Source organism: Sceloporus occidentalis, unplaced genomic scaffold (genome assembly GCF_023333645.1).
Source record: "Sceloporus occidentalis isolate IW3139 unplaced genomic scaffold, rSceOcc1.0.p SCAF_2, whole genome shotgun sequence".
Lineage (NCBI taxonomy): Eukaryota > Metazoa > Chordata > Lepidosauria > Squamata > Phrynosomatidae > Sceloporus > Sceloporus occidentalis.
The window spans coordinates 197676552-197691595 of NW_028316982.1; the positions used below are offsets into that span (position 1 = coordinate 197676552).

Genomic DNA, 15044 nt, shown 5'->3' on the forward strand with positions numbered 1-15044 from the left:
GGAAATAGTGGAGGTCGACCCTCTGTGGATATTCAAGGGTGTGGATCCCAGAGCCACAAATTAGATGGGGCAACTGTAGTTACAAATATAGTCACCTCTCGGTTTTCACTGACTTCAAATCATTGTCCCTCGCCCATTCGTTGGCAGCAAACGGAGGGGGCCAAATTTGAGAGTGTGGCCATGGTGCACGCACGCAGGTGCACACCACCATTCAAGCCAATGGAGCTTGAATACCGTCGATTTTCCATTTTCGGGGGGGGGGGGTGTCCAGAATGGATGCCCGTTAAAACAGAGGAGCTACTGTAATACATTTATAAACAATTGCTTCCTTTTACCAAGCACCAAGGCTTAAGTAAGTTACTGTGGCCTAAAGAAGAGCCACATAATCACCTTTGCTACTAAATCGACATTGCTTATGTGTTAACTCATCAGGTTCCCACTGATACTATAGATCAGTGATGGCAAACCTTTTCGGGGCCAAGTGCCTAAAGTAAAAAAATTTCCAGCACCGGGTAGTACCTAGTGCTGGGGGCAGGGCTTCCACCCTCCGGGGTCAGGACTTCTGGGGTGGGATTTCTCCCCCCGCCCTTTCCCTGTCCTCCAGAGGCAGCTGGGGGCCAGGAAGGATCCTGGAGAGGAGGAGGACTAGGAACACACTCATTCCTCCTCCTCCCGGACTTCTCCCTGCCCCCAGCTGTCCCTCCGGAGGCAGCTGGGGGCCGGGAAAAGTCCCTAGGGAGGAGCTACATGCGTGTGCTGGTTGCTCCTCCTCCCTCTGCCCTTTACATGGCCCCACAGCTGAAGGCTGGGAAGAGGTGTGCACCTGTGGCTCCTTCTCCCCAGGGCCATCTTCCCTGGAAAGCTGGGAAACAGCAGGGAGGGGGAGCAATGGGTGCGCATGCGCCTGTTCCCCCTCCTCGCTGACCTGGGCTGGGTGAAATGGTATTGCATACCACCCGTGGCACACATGCCATAGGTTCGCCATCACACCTATAGATCAACTCTAGCTTTGACTAATCATTGGATTCATGTCACTAGAAGCTGATAAAGGATGACTTTACCTTTTGTAGTATAACCGTAACATTTAGTTTCTTTTCTAATTACAGGAGCATGGCCCCATTAAACAGCACAGGAGAGATATCACATGGCTTGACTATTTGTTTTTGCCACTGAATTCAGTGCAATTAAAAGCAAATCAGGCCTGAATTCTCCCTAGAAGTCAAGATGACTAAACTAAGGCAGTCATACATTGGACAGATCATAAGACAACATAACTCACTAGAAAAGACAATAATGTTCAGCAATGTGGAAGGCAGTAGGAAAAGAGGAACAGCACATTACAGATGGATTGCTTCAATCAAGGAAACCATAGCCCTGAGTTTGCAAGACCAGTGCTTTGAAAATTTACGCCTTTCTAAATTCACCTATTATCACAGTCAGTGACCACACTGGCTGGAGGACTTTTGACACTGTATCTCAAAAAAATAGTTCTTCCCAGCTCTCTGTCTCAACACCATTTCCTCCAAAAGCTACGCACCTGTCGCAACATGGTTTCAAAATATGATATCCCAGGGAGATAAGATAATTAAATATCTTCCACATTCAATTAAATACTGTAGGTGGAGCACTCTAATGAGTCAAAATGGAAAAGATTACTTGATTTTTTTAAAAGCAGTACATCATTTTATCAGCGGAAATCAGAAGGGGTGTCCACAAAAACAAATTATCATGAGACTGAGGATTTGTTTCCCCCGCTTTACCAATGATTCTGTACTCCGCCATGGAAACCCACTGGATGACTTTGAGCACATCACACACTCTCAGCCCCAGAAAACCCCATGATAGGTTCAACTTAAGGTCTTCATAAGTCAAAATGACTTTAAGGCACAACGTAACTATTTCTTTACTTTCACCTATGTATGACATGAGCTAGTAGTGATGTTGTAGCTGGAATGGTGGACTAGGAGTCCAGAAGACCAGACTTCAAATCAACATTCAAATTTACAGTTCTGAAATCTCATTAATAAAACTGCCACATGTTCAGCTGGGTTGGAAAATTCTGGGGCTGGTAAAAGATAGCCCCAGAAATTGGTAAGAATTTTTTAATGAGGGTCTGGGGCCTCTGGGGGCCACATTTTGGGTGGGCCATACTACCCTCCCCCATACTCTAGCAACACAAGCATTTGACGCTGCCTCCTCTCTGAAGAATGCAAAAGCATGATACTGGACAGTTGTCCTCAATGGTCAGCTTTCTCACAAAAGGCAAGATTTCTGTGGACATGTAGGGATACTTCATACTGCTTCCAGAGACAGGCGAGGAACATTTTACTCAGAATGCAAATTCAAAGCTTTGTTCACTCATGACTCATGGAGGAAGCAAGCTACCAAACACTGCATACAGAATTTCTTATTTCCATCCAGCTTTCCTATCTAGTGCCATACAGATTAAAAACACATCTCACCAAATATTCATTTTAGTAGACAGAGATCAACTCTTGAACTGGGCCAATAACAAACAGGAAGTTACAGCCACTGACACTAAAAAGACAACAGAACCAAACCACCATTATAAATATGACACAATCTATACTAGCGCCAAGTCCCTCCCCCATTTGCCCATTTCTATTACATCCTAACTTTTATGAAATGGACAAACTAGCTCAGTTTAAAGGTTGGAAGGGGAATGGCATTTACAGACTTGCCGATTTATTTACACAAAGGAAAATAAAAAACATAAAGGCCCTGACAGATAGCCTAAGACATGTCAACTACAACTGGATGCAGATATCACAGGTGTTATCCTTTGTGAAGAATGTGATATTGCAAGAGAACTACCCTTGTTCCATGACCTTTTATAAAATATTATGCATGGAGCGGGAGCAGATCTGCAAGTGAGGGGCAGCCATTATATACAAAAATTTAGTGCAATCTGTTTATGGCAAAAATCAATCGGCCAGGTTAATGTGGCAATCGGACCTAACTTTAGATATTTCCAAAGACACATGGGAATGAATATGGACCTCCCCCCACCCCGACACTTTAAGCTCCTTTACATGTTGCTGGACTGTCCCAAGGTAAAAGATTTTTGGAATTCAATACTGATGCAAATCCCTCTTATTGTGAAACAAACTGTAGCCTTCTGTCTGGGCCTTCTCTTATTGTCAATTTATTGTAAAGAGAACACTCGTCTGAAACATCGTAAGCTTATCACATTTCTCATCTTAGCAGCCAAGAATATAATTGCGAGAAGCTGGAAAATAGGAAATGTACTAATAAGCGACTGGTGGAAAAGAGTTTGCAAAACTTGGTTATTGGAAAAGCTTTCTTGTACTTTTCAACTCTGTAATGGACAAAAGAAACCGGACACCTTTTTTTTAATGATTACTCTCTGTTTATGGATTACATCAATGCCAACTCATTTGCTATCAAATCTCCTACTCATCAAGCTATTCTTTGGAAAGATATTTTGATCCCAACTTCATCAACTAGTGAATCCAAATGATGTCCTTAGGACTTTGTTACTGCTATTACCCACAAAAGATAGCTATTATGCAAGTTTACATATAGTCCTCCAAGGCTATTTGTTATTTATATATTAATTGTTTGTTCTGTATTGTTGTTATAAAACAAATAAAAACACTGAATTGTATCATCAACCAGTATCATCTTCTTCACTGCTATAAAATACAGTTTTCTATGAGGATCAAACATTAGTTTTAAAATTACTTTCTAAAACCTCAGTCAAAACACGCTCAGTTATGAATGTGCCAATGCTAAAACTGCCAAGCCTCTGCTCAACTTTCTAATATTAAGCAAAAAAGCAGAAGGTGACTGCCAACCTTTGGTAACCTTCCAAGAAAAGCAAATCCAAAAGGGTAACAAAAAAGTAGCCACTTTTTGCTTCAGTATTTGAAAGTCAAATGGAGATTTGGTCTTCTTAGCACCTCAGGTATCTGAGGTGATTTTGATTATTTTTCAGCCATTTTTCAGTTGTTGGATTATTGCAGAAAGCTGTATTTTATACCAGAGAAGAAGAAACAGTTTGAACTGCATTTTGTTGTGTTATACAATTTTGTCATCATGCTTAGTTTCCAATGTGGCTTGGTTACATTATAATATTCTTAGTGTTGATGCTGTGATTCTGTATTTTAATGTAGTTTGGAGTACTATTTTTTAAATTATTTTTTAAGTATACAGCCTTTCCATATTAAAAAACTTTTTGTATTTGTTATTCTTTTCTGATTTATTTTATCTATTTTTATTGCCATTATTGTGACAATTCAGATTGAACAAGTTTCCATAGAAAGTTGATAATCTAATTAGGAACAGAACATCTTGCTGATCTCTGGATTGGTCTTTCCCTGTCCTTCCTTATGTCCAAAATATGGGATTGATATACAGTGGTCCCATTTTATCCACTGGAGTTTGGTTCCAGGAGCCCCCGTGGATATCAAAATCTGTGGATGCTCATGTCCCATTATATACAATGGGGTGGCAAAAGGTTTATTTTTTGGAATTTATATATTTTTAAAATATTTTAAAGCCATGGATGGTTGAATCTGTGGATAAAGAATCCATGGATACAGAGGGCCAATTGTATTTCTTAGTTCAATTACTGATCAGTCCAATCTAACCCTAACAAAAGACATGATATTCCCACCTGGTTATACAACGGCTGTGTTAGATAATATTCCACCAGTACAAATGACATCAGCTATAATAATAATAATAATAATAATAATAATAATATGGTTTATTTATATACCGCTATTCCAAGGATCATAGCGGTGAACAACAATAATACAACAGTTAAAACATCATAAATCACAAATTACAGCAATAATACAACAGTTAAAACATCATAGATCACAAATTACAACCCCCCTGTACAAACATCATATGCTATAAAACAATTAAGAATACATGAAAACACCCCCATACAAATAGCAGGGGGGAAAAAAAGTTCCACCCGGTGGCGTGGGGGGTGTGGCAGCGTCCCTCAGGAGGTCGGGGAGCCGGCTTTTCAGGAGGGGCCTCTCTCACTGACCCCTCCCCCCTGGTAAAAAGCCGCCACAGCGGCAAGACAGTCCTCCGCAGTTCTGGGGAGCTTCTTCCCCGGTGACATGGGGGGGGGGGGCAGCAGCAGAAGTAGTCCTCCACCAATCATCTGGAAGTTCCTCCACTCTTAAGAGAATATCAGTAATGACATATAAAGTAATGACAAAGTTAGGCTCTCCCTATATCTCTCATGAGCATCTTGGAAGCATCACTCTTCTGGACTATTATTCCTAGAATCAGGATTTGGGGAGGTACATCCCCCCAAAATAACTTTTTCAACCCTGAAAAATAGCAGTTTAAATTTACCAAGGTTTCTCTAACAGCAAATTCCAAATAAAGCTACAATCTATTCAGGTGAACATGCCATTCAACTATATATACATGGCCACATGTTCTACATACCTGCAATTCACCACAGTCTCAGGAAGGCCTTGAATTAAAGAAGACATCTCCAAACAGGACAAGCGCACATTCAACAAATGTCCTATGTGATGCAATCACTATAAGGAAATAGTTTTTCATGGTTTTTTTCAGGCTATGTGGCCATGTGCTAGAAGAGTTTCTGTGGCTGGCATCTTCAGAGAATGCTTGCCTGGAAAGGACATGGGTATATATATTGTGACCTGGAAAGGCAGGAGTGATTTGCATGTGTGTTGTTTTGTTGCTAATGGCAAGCCTCAGGGTGGGAGGGTCTGCAAAAGAGGATTAGTGTCTGCTTGATAGTGCTCATTGTCTGCTGGGAGATTTCTCATTTGCATTTGTTGAGTCTTTATCTTGCTATTTTTCAGGACAACAAAACAATACACTTGCAAATCACTCGTGCCTTTCCAGGTCACACAATATATATACACAAGTTCTCTGAAGATGCCAGCCACAGATGCTGGCGAAACATCAGGAAGAAACTCTTCTAGAACATCACCACATAGCCCTAAAAAAAACCACAAAAAACTATGGATGCCAGCCATGAAAGCCTTCAACTTCACACTATAAGGAAACATTTGCACAACCCCTATCATGTGTAAATTCATATAATGCCTATTTCATTGTGTAGAACTAAGCCCATGACTCTAGGTTCTGGGCCCAAACCTTGGATCAAGAAACAGCATGAAGATAAAGCATGTCAGCACAGATGTTCTGCTTTCTGCTCTACTGAGATACTATTAGTAATATTCTCATTCCCAAATGTGTTCCTGGCAGCCCTCCCCTATGCCTGTAGGACACCTGCAAGTCAATGCAAGACAGCATTCAATCTGCCAGTTTATCAAATAAATTAGTTGGGAACTCTTCCTAGTCTTGTCATCAACACATTCACATGTGTGAGAGCATGAGTCAACAACTAACATGTGAAAAACAGCAATCACAGCTGTGAAGCAAGACTCCAATGTCAGCAACTATACTGACAATCGGGACGTATTTTAAATGCAAGATATACATAATAGCAAATGAAGACTCAACATCAAAATGCGCTTTTAGCTCCTGGCTATTTTCTTTATCTCTGTCTTACTATCACTGTCTTCCATTTCATACATTTGTGCACAATTCAGAAGCATAAGAAGTTTGCATTCTCCTGGCATGAATACATTCTTACTGCCCCTCCAAATCCCTTTTCAGATTATTGTTAAAATATGTGAAAAGGAAACTCCCACATTCTTTCTTTCTGTCACATATATAACCTGGCATTTCCCCACACATTTAGTTACTACCATCCAACTTCCCCAAACCCATCCAAATAAAATATTGCTATGTAAAATGCAGGAAAGGGGAAACTTCCACAGCCTTGTAGTCATGCAGTTAGCTATTTGCTTCAGAATTAATAATCATTGTTTCCAGACTAGCAGCCTGCTGGTACCATAAGACAAGATGCACTGGAATCCTGAACAAAGGTTAATTTCTCCTTTGAATTCAAAAGAGGATACAGCCTAATGCTATACCTATCTACTCTGAAGTAGCCCCCATTAAGATCATGAGGCTATGCCCAGATAAGTATGCATAGGCTTGAAACATGAAACACATGTAATTTTCCCCCAATGAAATCCAAATGACTATAAAATAGAATTCTGGGTAGATTATTCTTAAAATGCTTAAGTTTCATGGAGCTTTAATTTGACATATAATCAATAAATCAAATATCAGCACCCACAGTGAACAAAATGCTAAACAGAGATCAGCTTCTTTTGTTCACTTAAGCTACCAAGCCCCCACCCCCACCCCAAAATGAAACAAAATCCACCCAAGCTAGAAAACAAAAGTTTTCACCATTTTCTAAGAATGGCTGTAGTAGCTGTCCTTGGAGCAGGTGTTCTATAACACTGGAAATAAAAGAAAAGGGCCCTCTTACCAAATCCTGCCCTGTCTTACCTACATGGGTTGTAGTACCAGCTCCTTAAATTTCAATACCTATGACTGTCCTTTAAATTCTGAAAATGACATTTGTCATATAAACCAAGTGAAGGCAACCTGTAGCCCTCAACATAGTCTTGGACTGCAACTCCAAATATTCTCCCATACTGGCCATGCTAATTACGGCTGATGGGAGTTGCAACTCAACAACCCATCTGGAGGGCATCTAGTTGCCCATCCCTGACATGATGGAATAGTAACATACTAGAACCTTCCATACCTAAAAGAAACAATAAGTACACTTAGTTCACAAAGAGCAAAGGGTTATTGTCAAACCTGCTTCCTCACAGCCCTACACTCCTCAGTTCACCTTTCTCAACTCTTGCCATTCATAATCTTCTCAAACTGTCTGCCAGGTCCACCTCTCCTGATGCAAATGGCTGATGTGCTCTGATGTCACAGTGGACTTCTATAGGCAGGAGTGTCACAGACTTGCTTTGCCATATGCTTAGCTCTAATTTCACAACGAGAGAGACTAGGCAGATAACTGCTTAACGAAACTTTGGTGAACTTAAACATTTGGGATGGGTTTGGGAGTCTGTGCTCAAAAATAAGTAGGAGGACCTGCCAAGCAGCACACTCTATAAAAAAGACAGAAATAGATTTATAACCTCTCTGAGCACATCTTCACACATCTATGCCATAGAGAACCTGCTATTATCCAGGTTTTTACAAGCTTGGAACATTCTAGGCAAGTTCTAACACCCAGCTCCCAGGTAAGAGCAGATAATATTATACCGTCTCAACAGAATGCTTTAACAAAAATCCAATAATCCTTACATTTACACCTATTCGTTATTAATAAACACAGTGGGCAGACGTCTACTGTACCTATTCAACAGTTTGTATACAGTTAAATGAAAACTATTAGAGTAATGTCTCCCAATATTCATTAAAATTTAGTTATAAATGTTTGATGTCATGTTACAAAGCTCAGCAGAACCACTACAACTATTGCTTGCAAAATAGTTCTTTTCTACAAGACTAAAGAATTTGCCAAACATGCATGAAAGAGCAATGTTATGTTCACAATTAATTGCAAGCCAACAAATGTTTCTCAGGTCTGCCTCTTCTTTCCCAGAACTTTTAGAAAGCTTTTCAAAAACTACCCTGGGAATTTCTCGGAACAGTTGAGAACAGTATCTTAAAATAAAATCATCACAGCAAGTATATAGTCCTGATGTGGGAGGAAAAAAGAGGTTTCATAGATCCATGGACTGTTGGGGGGAACAATCCCTGAACTTACTGGCTTCTTGAACTGCTTGAAGTAGCATGCATCAGCAGTGAATAGCAAACCCAGCACAACAGTGATACTCTGGGATGACTATGAATCAGAGTGGAGCAATGGGGTTTCATACTGTTGACATCAAATTTGAGATAGCTACCTTGATTTTACTGTTTTTCTTAAATGGGGTCGGATGAAGTTCTGGAAACACATGCCAGCTGGTGATAAAACTAAGCTAGGCAGAGAATAAAAAATAACTTTTATTATTTAATTTGCATTATTTAATTTTCTAACTATACGGTCTGGCTATTCAACTATGCTATTGCAATTAGATGTCAATTTTCTAGAAACTTCAGGCTCTTTGTGAGTGTTAGCAGTTCTAAATTACCAAGGGACAAGAATGGGATGGAGAGCTGTTAAACTGGAAGGTTTCATTTAGAATAAACAGAACAAAATCTGAAACATAATGATATAAAAATAGTACTCTTAACTGAATATGTAAACATACCAGAAGCCAAGCCAAGAAATTGCAGAAGTCCATTAAATACCACCCTAATACAATCCTTAGAGCCAAATCGTATCTATGGGCCCATACGGACAGGCCAAAATAAAGCTGCTTCGGGTCACTTTGGAGGTTGCTGTTTAAATTATACATGTGTTCTAAGAGGCCAGAAGCTGCACCAAAGCCATGCTCCAGTCCTAAGGACTGGAGCGTAGCTTTGGCGCAGTTTCTGGCCTCTTAATATGTGTGTGTCATTTAAACAGTATACTTCCAAAGTGATCCAAAGCAGCTTTATTTTGGTCTGTCTGTATGGGCCCTATATAAAACTCTAGAGCAGTGCTTATCAGGCTATCTGATGTAGGAGAACAGCAGTTACTGTTTTCCAATATGCCAGGGACTGGGACTAAATTTGTACTCACTGGGTACAGTTGATTCTTCTTTTCCTGAAAAATTCTCAGGGACCATTAGCCAATATCTTAGGGTCTGGCACTGGTCCAGGGACCACCACTTTGAGTACCACTCAACTATTGAGAAACAGTGATTCAGAAACAGTGCACACAAACAGTGATTCAAGTAGCACAACTGCACACAAAAGGCCAGCTATGATTAAAGTCAGTACCATTATTATGCACTATATGGGACAGGGACACCCACAAGAAGCTGTTTAAAACTTATTTGAGACCCTAAAGACAGCAGATCCTGTTTGATCTTGGAAGTAAGCAAGGTCAGCACTGGTAAGTATGTGCCTGGAAGACCACCAATGAATACAAGGTGCTGTAGGATATATTTCAGAAGAAGGAAAACCACCTCTGAATATTATTTGCCTAAGAAATTTATGTGGTCACCACAAACCAACAAGTGAGTTGAAGGCACATACAAATAGCTAACTCTGAAATTTATGATCTTTTGACCTGATGTGGGCTTGATAGGCAAAAAGGATTATCCTTATAACCAAGCTGGTTACCTCAAGCACAGACAGATCGTCAAGGGGTAGGAGAGACAACCACAGTGGTTTCCAGCTGTTAGTCTTTTATGTGGTGACAAAAAGCCTCCTTGAAAGAAATAATATATTAATATGAATATTTGGTTGCAGCTTATCAGTATAGAGCATTTTTCAAAAAAAGAGTCTATCCAAAGAGAGTGAAATATGGCAATAGATCATTAAGGTCTAGTTCTACATAACAAACAGCACCAGCACTTTTGCTGGCATTACTGTCTAGACCAGCTACACAGAAAAGAGGACAGGGCTCCTTTACTTTTAACAGTTGTACATAAAAGGAAATTTTACCATATTTAATATGTCATACAAGCCACAGTGGCTGAAATTCCCCCTTTGACACTGGTGATAATTGTACTACCTTACAACTCACCTTTGGCACTCCCTTGCTCTTATCCAGAAGCTACTATGTTACAGTTCACAAACATCTTATTTATTTTCTTATTAATTAATTAAAATCTTTATATCCCATCCTGTATCCAGAGATTTCATTGTAGTGTACAATTAATTCAGCTAGACAAATTCACAGTACAAATACTAAAATGACTGAAAAGACTAAAAGCATATCGAACAATATAACAATTTAAAACAATAATTTTAAAAGAGTTTAAGAGAAACATATTCACATTCTCAAACAGACTGCTGCTAGGAACTTTACAAGACCCAATAGTCGATAGTACCAGCATAGAAAATCTGTGACCTGAGGCTATAGTAAATTAATTTCTATGGTGGAGGAAAAAAAGAGTAGGTGTACTTAATAAAAAGCAAGGAAGATTACTTTATTAGTTATAGTTCTATGACATTATATATAATTGACTTGCAATACATTCCATCACATAGGCATTAGTTACAGTTTACTTCATTAATAATATTCAATTAGAGAACTTTGTACAAAACATTTTAATATTATTTCCCCCTTACTTGTAATTGATTTCTGCCTTTTACTCCCAAGTGTCCTCTGTAACCTGCAGTCCCTGTCTGTCTCTTTAATCCTCAAGCACACCCACCAACCCAAAGAGTCTGCCCCTCTCATTCCCTCAGCCAGTCTCCATCCATAGGGCAATATAAACTCACTGTCAACCATTCCACACTTAAGAGCCATCTTCAATTAGCACTGGCCTCATTATAGGTCATATTTCCTTCCTTTTTGGAGGTAACACAGTGCCCACACTGCTACACATAAAGAGAGCAGACATGAACAGCAGTGCTCAGATACTTACCAATTTTCATCTAACATGAAGGCCCTTGTATTCAGAAGCATTTTTTTTTGTTTTTGCACGTATATTTGGCGTGGCAAGAGAATTCATTCTGCTGCACTGCTTCATAGAGCCCGACATTCATATATGTGTGTGTATGCATGCAGAAGGTGAGAACAGATGATCATCTGTGTTCAAAACATGGGTAATTTGCCAGATTCTTAGTGACTGACCAAGTTCATTGACATTGGTGGCAAATCAAAATATCCCATCTTGAGTGAAAGGCAAGGTATACAGTACATTCATTCAGTAAATCAATACTGAACATTTGGTGCTGCCCACCTCAGCTTCTGATCTGTATACACAGAGTGAAGAACAAATATACTAAAAACCCTCACACTATACCTCATCTGTCATATAACAGAGATGGGAACTGTGAGGCCTTCCAGACTACATTGAACTATAGCAGGGGTAGGCAACCTGCGGCCCGGCGAGGCCTCAGGACTGGCCCCAGCCCGGTCCTGCCGCTGATTGCCGCCAGGGCCTTTAGCCTCTCGCGCACAGGGGCAAGGGGGGCAATTGTCTATAGACGCCTCAGAAACATGCATTTATATTAACATTTTTTTAAAAATCAGCAAATTTTTTTGCGTGTCCTCCACTTTTTTTAAAAAAAGTGTCCACCATTTGACAATGTTGTCCTACATTTGTCCCGGCTTATTTATTTATTTAATTTGTTTAAAATTATTTAATTATTTATTTTTGGGCTTCGGCCTCCCAGTTGTCTGAGGGACAGCAACCCGGCCCCCGGCTCAAAAAGGTTGCCTACCCCTGAACTATAGCATTCCTTGGCTAGGATAGCTGGGAGCTGCACTCCAACAGTATCTAGACAGCCACATACCATATAACTTCACTTAGGGGTCTGCAGAGGCCAGTACACTCTTCCTAGCTTAAATTATATGATCGGTCACACAAGTCATGTCTGAGGCCCATATTCCTCACCCCTGTGCGCATATCCTTACAGATTAATTCTGTTCTAAAAAGCTCACACTGAACCAACCAAACACACTCCATGGCAAATACCTCTTAGCCTTCAATTCTCTCACCACTCCCAGAGATGCCAAAGCACATGACACCAGCAGGACAGGCATTTAGCAAGCACAGTGCATGCCCATGTATATACAAATATACAGTACAGTGTGTATGTATATATATATATATATATATATATAGAGAGAGAGAGAGAGAGAGAGAAACAACATACACACAGCCAAGCGTTAAGAAGAGAGACTTGGCAAATTACTGCAAAACATTCTGCCTCCCTACAGCTAAGAATACTTTGCACCAGTCTGGAAATGCAGAGGCTGGGTGGAAATTAATAGGTCTAAAAAGCCCCTTGGCATGACCATTTCTCCTTTCTTTGCAACTCCAAACCAAAGCAATATATTAAGCCAAATGGCCCCTAAACCCAAGATTTAGGAGAAGCAAAAGGGGGCTTCATCAAGGAGTGTTGGGTTGGTTCTGTGTGAGAGGAGACAAGGGCTGTGCCAAGGCAACACCAGGCATGTCAAAATAAGACTCAGTTTCCAAGTCACACATACATACACACACACACACACACACACACACACTCCTAAGGTAGGCATAATAGATCTGTGAGAAGCAATTTGGGAAAGGGGCGGAATTAAATAAAGGAAGGAAGGGGACACCACCCAAGTCCCACCCTGTCAAGACAAACCTTGCTCTCACAATGCAGTGTGACAGGGGAAGGGGAGGGGGGAATAAACCAGAAGAAGCCCCTATAGAAAGAGAGAGAGAGAAGAAGGCAAGGAGGGGGTGTTGCAGAAAGAAGTTGGCAGCCCAGGAAAGAGGAATGCGAAGGGGAGGGAGCCACAGGAGCAGAGAGAGGACTGCAGCAAAGCTGCATGGAGGGGGTTTGCAAAGGAAGGAAGGAGCCTAAAGCACCAGGAGGAGGAGGAGGGAAAGGACAGGGAAAGGGGGTGGCGGGGAAGGAGGTTTTGCTCAGCACAAGCCACCCACAAAAAGGGACCAAGGAAGAGGATAAGGTGACCAGATACAGCCTCCTTTTTTCCAGGACATGCCCTACCTTTCCTCCTTCTGCCCAGGAGGGATTCCAAAAGGTCCTCCATTCTGAGCCCGACTCAGAACCATGCATTTACATTTTCTGTCTTTTCAGCTTTTTGATTTTGGCCAGGTCCTCCCTTTTTCTGGAAGGTCCTCCATTTGACCCTGACTCAGAAGCACGCCCATTTACATATAGTGTTTTGACCTTTCATTTCAGCCAGGTCCTCCCTTTTCCTGGGAGGTCCTTCACTCTGACCCTGGCCCAGAGGCATACATTGGACATTTAGTGCTTTCAGCTTTTATTCTGGCCTGGTCCTCCCTTTTTCTGGGAAGTCCTCCATTTTGACTCTGACTCAGAAGCATGCATGTCTACATACAGTATTTACATCTTTCATTTCAGCCAGGTCCTCCTTTTTCTTTTCCTAGAAGGTCCTCCATGTTGACCCTGCCTCAGAAGCATTAACATTCCTGTGAGTGTTTCGAGCTTTATATTATTATTTTGGTCAGCCTTCCCTTTTCTTTCCCTGGAAGGTCCTCCATTTTGACCCTGACTCAAAGCATGCATACTGTATTTAGATACAGTATTTACATCTTTCATTTCAGCCAGGTCCTCCCTTTTTCCTGGAAGGTCCTCCATTTCTGACCCTGCCTCAGAAGCATGCATAATACAGTCCTCCCCTTTTTGCTTTTTCCCTGGGAGGTCCTCCATTTTGTGGTCAGGAGGAGAGGACCCCTGGCTGGCTGCTACCTTGGGGAAGAAGGGAAAGAGAAAGAAGAAGAGAAAGGAAGAGGAGGAGAAAGAGAGTCCCGATGGCTCTTTATGGCAATGCTTGAGGAAGAGGAGGAGGAGGAGGAAGGGGAGTCCCGGTCTACCAGCCTTGCACAAACCTGCAGCCCCCTCGTCGTCCTCCTCCTCCTCCTCTTCCTTATCCGCCTCCGCCGGTGAGGCTGTGGCTTCTCCTGGCCGGCGGCTGTGCTCCAGCTCCGACCCAATGGCTCCAGCCTCAGCCTCCTCCTCCTCCTCCTCCTCCTGGGAGAAGGGGGACTGAGGCGGAGGGAAAGGCGCTGCTGCTTCTCCTGCTGCTGCTGCTGCTGCTGCGAATCCCCCTCAGATCAGGGGGCGCCTCCTCACTGCCAGGCGCTGCTGCTGCTGCTGAGGCCGCTCTGGCCGAGAGAGAGAAGAAGAAGGAGCCCAGGCACAGAGAGAGAGAGAGAGAGGGAGGGAGGGAAGCAGAGGCTGCGCGCGCCCCCAGCAACCGCCGCCACTTCCTGTGCAACTGCCCTTGGGTTCCTCCTCCTCCCAGCCAGGCCCCACCGCCTCCAAGGCTCCAGGGCAGCAGCAGCAGGAGCAGGAGGACGGCCCCTGGATGGGTGGGTGGCTCCACAAAATGGAGGACCACCCCCTTCACCCCAGGAGGAAGGAGGAGGAAGCTCAAGGCTCCCCTACAAAAAAGCACCCATGTTTCTCAGGCAGGGCTCAAAATGGAGGAGGAACCCCACCTTGGGGACCACTGGCACAGATGCCTGGGAATGCCAACAAGACCTCTGTAGTCCTAGAGTCAGAGAGTTGGAAGGAAGAGGCCA

At 42.1% G+C, this 15044-nt stretch overlaps 1 protein-coding gene across 3 annotated transcripts in view; it reads right to left on the reverse strand.

Moving 5' to 3' along the window:
- Window positions 1–14527, reverse strand: part of LOC149319533 (1-acyl-sn-glycerol-3-phosphate acyltransferase gamma) — a 130120-nt gene extending 115593 nt beyond the window's left edge. For 2 of the 3 annotated variants that reach the window (XR_016280216.1, XM_089511913.1), the window contains exon 1: window positions 14349–14527. The gene's annotated coding sequence lies outside the window, so the exon portion shown is untranslated. Of the gene's footprint in view, window positions 1–13482; window positions 13683–14348 lie in introns of those variants that run through there. The other variant, XM_089511915.1, reaches the window with a different exon arrangement.
- Between the last annotated feature and the right edge of the window lie 517 nt (window positions 14528–15044).